We start from the raw sequence: 6,215 nt of genomic DNA, 5'->3' as shown, positions 1-6,215 counted from the left end.
CATCAATCTCAAGAACTCCTTTCTTCTGACTTGTCCCATTGTTCACAGAATTCCTTTCAGAAGTGTACATGAATTGGTTATTTGCAACCATCTCAATTAGCTCTTGAGCCTCTGTAGGCGTCTTCTTCAGATGAAGAGATCCTCCAGCAGAGCTATCCAAAGACATCTTGGATAGTTCAGAGAGACCATCATAGAAAATACCTATGATGCTCCATTCAGAAAGCATGTCAGAAGGACATCTTCTGATCAATTGTTTGTATCTTTCCCAAGCTTCATAGAGGGATTCTCCATCCTTCTGTCTGAAGGTTTGGACTTCCACTCTAAGCTTACTCCATCTTTGTGGTGGAAAGAACTTTGCCAAGAAGGCATTGACTAGCTTTTCCCAAGAGTCCAGGCTTTCTTTAGGTTGAGAGTCCAACCATATCCTAGCTCTGTCTCTTACATCAAAAGGAAATAGCATCAGTCTATAGACCTCAGGGTCAACCCCATTAGTCTTGACTGTGTCACAGATTTGCAAGAATTCAGCTAAAAACTGATGAGGATCTTCCATTGGAAGTCCATGGAACTTGCAATTCTGTTGCATTAGAGAACCAATTGAGGCTTAAGCTCAAAGTTGTTTGCTCCAATGGCAGGGATAGAGATGCTTCTCCCATAAAAATCAGGAGTAGGTGCAGTAAAGTCACCCAGCACCTTCCTTGCATTGTTTGCATTATTGTTGTTTTCGGCTGCCATGTCTTCTTCTTCCTTGAAGAATTCGGTCAGGTCCTCTAAAGAGAGTTGTGCTTTGACTTCTCTTAGTTTTCTCTTCAAGGTCCTTTCGGGTTCAGGGTCAGCTTCAACAAGAATGCCTTTGTCTCTGCTCCTGCTCATATGAAAGAGAAGAGAACAAGAAAATGTGGAGTCCTCTATGTCACAGTATAGAGATTCCTTGAGGTGTCAGAGGAAAGAGAAATAGAAAGAAGAAGGAGAAGAAGAATTCGAACTTTACTTAGATAAGGTTCGAATGTGCATTGAGAAGGAGTGGTACTCCATAAATAGAAGGATGTGAGAAGGAGGGAAGAAGATTTTCGAAAATTAATTAAAATATTTTGAAAACATTTTTGAAAAACATTAATTGATTTTCGAAAATCAAAGTGGAAAAGAAACCAAGTGATTTTTGAAAAAGATTTTTAAATTAGAAATCAAAAAGATTTGATTGAGAACTATTTTGAAAAAGATGTGATTAAGAAGATATGATTGAAAAGTTATGGTTTTAAAAAGATTTGATTTGAAAACAATTTTAAAAGATATGATTTGAAAACAATTTTAAAAAGATTTGATTTGAAAAATTAATTACTTGCCTAACAAGAAAAGATATGAGTCAAACATGAAACCTTCCTTAATAGAAAAGGCAAAAAATGTTCAATCAAATCATTAATTGTTAGTAAGTATCTTTGAAAAAAGGAAAGAAATTAATTTTGAAAACATTTGATTGAAAAGATATGATTTGAAAAAGATTTGATTGTGAAAAACTTTGAAAACTTGAAAAAAAATTTGATTTGAAAAACAAAATCTTCCCCCTAGCACCATCCTGGCGTTAAATGCCCAGAATGGTATCCATTCTGGCGTTTAACGCCCAAAATGCACCCCTTTTGGGCGTTAAACGCCCAACCAGGTACCCTGGCTGGCGTTTAAACGCCAGTCTGCCTTCTTCACTGGGCATTTTCGAATGCTCAGCTTTTTCTGTATAATTCCTCTGCAGTATGTTCTGAATCTTCAATTCTTTGTATTTTTGATTTGAAAAGACACAAATTAAAAATATTTTTGGATTTTTAATAATCAAAATGCAACAAGAATCAAATAACAATGCATGCAAGACACCAAACTTAGCAGTTTGTATACTACTGACACTATATGAGACACATAAACACTCAAGTCAAAAGAATTCAAAGATCAGAATAAGAAATCATCAAGAATTACTTGAAGATCCTTAAGACACATGAATGAATGCATGCAATTGACACCAAACTTAAAATGAGACACTAGACTCAAGCAAGAAATATTTTTGGTTTTTATGATTTTCTAATTTTTTTTTGTGTTTTTCGAAAATTAAGTGAAAACATCAAAATTCTTAATGAGAATTCCAGGAATCAGGGCAATGCTAGTCTAAGACTCTGGTCCAGGAATTAGACATGGCTTCACAGCCAGCCAAGCTTTCAAAGAAAGCTTCGGTCCAAAACACTAGACATGGCCAAAGGCCAGCCAAGCCTTAGCAAATCACTGCTCCAAAAGCAAGATCAACAAGCTCTTGTGATGATAAGTTGAAACCTCGGTCCAATGAAATTAGACATGGCTTTACAGCTAGCCAGATTTCAGCAAATCATCATGAAACTCTAAAATTCATCTTCAAGAATTTCGAAAAAAAATAAATGCCTAATCTAAGCAACAAGATGAACCGTCAGTTGTCCATACACAAGAACAATCCCCGGCAACGGCGCCAAAAACTTGGTGCACGAAATTGTGATCACAACTTTTACACAGAACAATCCCTAGTAATGGCTCCAAAGACTTGGTGCTCAATACCATGGCATAAACACAACTTCGCACAACTAACCAGCAAGTGCACTGGGTCGTCCAAGTAATAAACCTTACGCGAGTAAGGGTCGATCCCACGGAGATTGGTGGTATGAAGCAAGCTATGGTCATCTTGTAAATCTCAGTCAGGCAGACTCAAATGTATAATGGTGATGAACGAAAATAACATAAAAGATAAAGATAGGGATACTTATGCATATCATTGGTGTAAGAGCTTCAGACAAGTGTATGAAGATGCCTTCCCTTCCGTCTCTGCTTTCTTACTGTCTTCATCCAATCCTTCTTACTCCTTTCCATGGCAAGCTTGTGTAGGGTTTCACCGTTGTCAGTGGCTACCTCCCATCCTCGCAGTGAAAGCTAATGCACGCACTCTGTCACAGTACTGCCAATCACCGGTGTGGTTCCCTCCCCTACCGGAATAGAATCCCTCTTTTGCGTCTGTCACTAACGCCCAGTAGGTTACAGGTTTGAAGCACGTCACAGTCATTCAATCATTGAATCCTACTCAGAATACCACAGACAAGGTTAGACCTTCCGGATTCTCTTGAATGCCGCCATCAGTTCTTGCCTATACCACGAAGATTCTGATCTCACGGAATGGCTGGCTCGTTTTTCAGGCGAGCACTCGGTTGTCAGGCGATCAACCATGCATCATGCAATCAGAAATCCAAGAGATATTCACTAAGCCTCAGATGCTTGTAGAACAAGAGTGGTTGTCAGTCACTTTGTTCATGAGTGAGAATGATGATGAGTGTCACGGATTATCACATTCATCAAGTTGAAGAACAAGCGATATCTTGGTAAAAGAACAAGCGGAATTGAATGGAAGAACAATAGTAATTGCATTAATACTCGAGGTACAGCAGAGCTCCACACCTTAATCTATGGTGTGTAGAAACTCCACCGTTGAAAATACATAAGAACAAGGTCTAGGCATGGCCGTGAGGCCAGCCTCCCAAAGTGATCAAAGGATCTAAAAATAATCCCCCGATTAAAAATACAATAGTAAAAGGTCCTACTTATAGAAAACTAGTAGCCTAAGGTGTACAAATATGAGTAAATGACATAGAAATCCACTTCTGGGCCCACTTGGTGTGTGCTTGGGCTGAGCAATGAAGCATTTTCGTGTAGAGACTTGTCTTGGAGTTAAACGCCAGCTTTTATGCCAGTTTGGGCGTTTAACTCCCAATCAGGTGCCAGTTCCGGCGTTTAACGCTGGAATTTCTGTAGGTGACTTTGAACGCCGGTTTGGGCCATCAAATCTTGGGCAAAGTATGGACTATCATATATTGCTGGAAAGCCCAGGATGTCTACTTTCCAACGCCGTTGAGAACGCGCCAATTAAGCTTCTGTAGCTCCAGAAAATCCACTTCGAGTGCAGGGAGGTCAGAATCCAACAGCATCTGCAGTCCTTTTCAGTCTCTGGATCAGATTTTTGCTCAGGTCCCTCAATTTCAGCCAGAAAATACCTGAAATCACAGAAAAACACACAAACTCATAGTAAAGTCCAGAAAAGTGAATTTTAACTAAAAACTAATAAAAATATACTAAAAACTAACTAGATCATACTAAAAACATACTAAAAACAATGCCAAAAAGCGTACAAATTATCCGCTCATCATCAATTCCAACTGAATAACAGAGGTGACAAATGAGATGAGGAAAGGCTAACCTTGCCAAGGTAGAGGACTTGTCCGCCACCTTATAAAGTTCTTGGGCTATAACCTCATGAACTTCTACTTCCTCTCTAATCATGATGCTATGAATCATGATGGCCCAGTCTATAGTAACTTTGGACCGGTTGCTAGTGGGAATGATTGAGCGTTGGATAAACTCCAACCATCCCCTAGCCACGTGCTTGAGGTCATGCCTTCTCAGTTGAACCGGCTTCCCTCTTGAATCTCTCTTCCATTGAGCGCCCTCTTCACAAATGTCTATGAGGACTTGGTCCAACCTTTGATCAAAGTTGACCCTTCTAGTGTAAGGGTGTTCATCTCCTTGCATCATGGGCAAGTTGAATGCCAACCTTACATTTTCCGGACTAAAATCTAAGCATCTCCCCGGAACCATTGTAAGCCAGTTCTTTGGGTCCGGGTTCACACTTTGATCATGGTTCTTGGTGATCCATGCATTGGCATAGAACTCTTGAACCATTAAGATTCCGACTTGTTGAATGGGGTTGGTAAGAACTTCCCAACCTCTTCTTCGGATCTCATGTCGGATCTCCGGATATTCACTCTTTTTGAGTTTGAAAGAGACCTCGGGGATCACCTTTTTCAAGGCCACAACTTTATAGAAGTGGTCTTGATGCACCCTTGAGATGAATCTCTCCATCTCCCATGACTCGGATGTCGAAGCTTTTGCCTTCCCTTTCCTCTTTCTAGAGGTTTCTCCGACCTTAGGTGCCATAAATGGTTATGAAAAAACAAAAAGCAACACTTTTACCACACCAAACTTAAAAGGTTTGCTCGTCCTCGAGCAAAAGAAGAAAGAAAATAGTAGAAGAAGAAGAAAATAGAGGAGATGGAGAAGTGGGAGTGATTCGGCCAAGGGGGAGAAGTAGTGTGTATGATGTGTGAAAATGAGGGGGTGAAGATGGGTTTATATAGGGGTGGAGAGGGGGGTAGGGTTCGGTTATGTATGGGTGGATTTGGGAGGGAAAGTGGTTTGAATTTGAATGGTAAGGTAGGTGGGGTTTTATGAAAGATGGATGTGAGTGGTGAAGAGAATGGTAGGATTTGATAGGTGAGGGGTGAAGAAGAGAGAGAATGGTGGGGTAGGTGGGGATCCTGTGGGGTCCACAGATCCTGAGGTGTCAAGGAAAATGCATCCCTACACCAAGTGGCGAGCAAAAATGCTCTTTATGCCAATTCTGGCGTTAAATGCCGGGCTGGTGCCCATTTCTGGCGTTTAACGCCAGCTCCTTGCCCTTTCCTGGCGTTTAACGCCAGTCTGGTGCCCCTTTCTGGCATTAAACGCCCAGAATGGTGCCAGACTGGGCGTTAAACGCCCATTTGCTGCCCTTACTGGCGTTTAAACGCCAGCAAAGTTTTCCTCCAGGGTGTGCTATTTTTTTTTCTATTTTTTATTCTATTTTTGCTTTTTCAATTGATTTTGTGACTTCCCATGATCATCAACCTACAGAAAACATAAAATAACAAAGGAAAATAGATAAATATAACATTGGGTTGCCTTCCAACAAGCACTTCTTTAATGTCAGTAGCTTGACAGTGGGCTCTCATGGAACCTCACAGATGTTCAGAGCAATGTTGGAACCTCCCAACACCAAACTTAAAGTTTGAATGTGGGGGTTCAACACCAAACTTAGAAGTTGGTTGTGGCCTCCCAACACCAAACTTAGAGTTTGACTGTGGGGGCTCTGTTTGACTCTGTTTTGAGAGAAGCTCTTCATGTTTCCTCTCCATGGTTACAGAGGGATATCCTTGTGCCTTAAACACAAAGAATTCTTCATTAATTGAATGATCAGTTCCCCTCTGTCAACATCAATCACAGCCTTTGCTGTGGCTAGGAAGGGTCTGCCAAGGATGATGGATTCATCCATGCACTTCCCAGTCTCTAGGACTATGAAATCATCAGGGATGTAATGGTGTTTAACCTTTACCAGAACATCCTCTAGAAGT

The 6,215-nt window shown here is 40.7% G+C and overlaps 1 non-coding gene across 1 annotated transcript; it reads left to right on the top strand.

Annotated features, from left to right (window-relative positions):
- Window positions 1-220: 220 nt before the first annotated feature.
- On the top strand, window positions 221-328 carry LOC130963750 (small nucleolar RNA R71). Its single transcript, XR_009079869.1, has one exon. It is a non-coding gene; the product is annotated as a small nucleolar RNA R71 (small nucleolar RNA).
- The last annotated feature ends 5,887 nt before the right edge of the window (window positions 329-6,215 follow it).

This window comes from Arachis stenosperma, chromosome 2 (assembly GCF_014773155.1).
Source record: "Arachis stenosperma cultivar V10309 chromosome 2, arast.V10309.gnm1.PFL2, whole genome shotgun sequence".
Taxonomy (NCBI): domain Eukaryota; kingdom Viridiplantae; phylum Streptophyta; class Magnoliopsida; order Fabales; family Fabaceae; genus Arachis; species Arachis stenosperma.
Note: the sequence above shows the minus strand (reverse complement) of the source record. Positions and strands in the feature narration are given on the sequence as shown.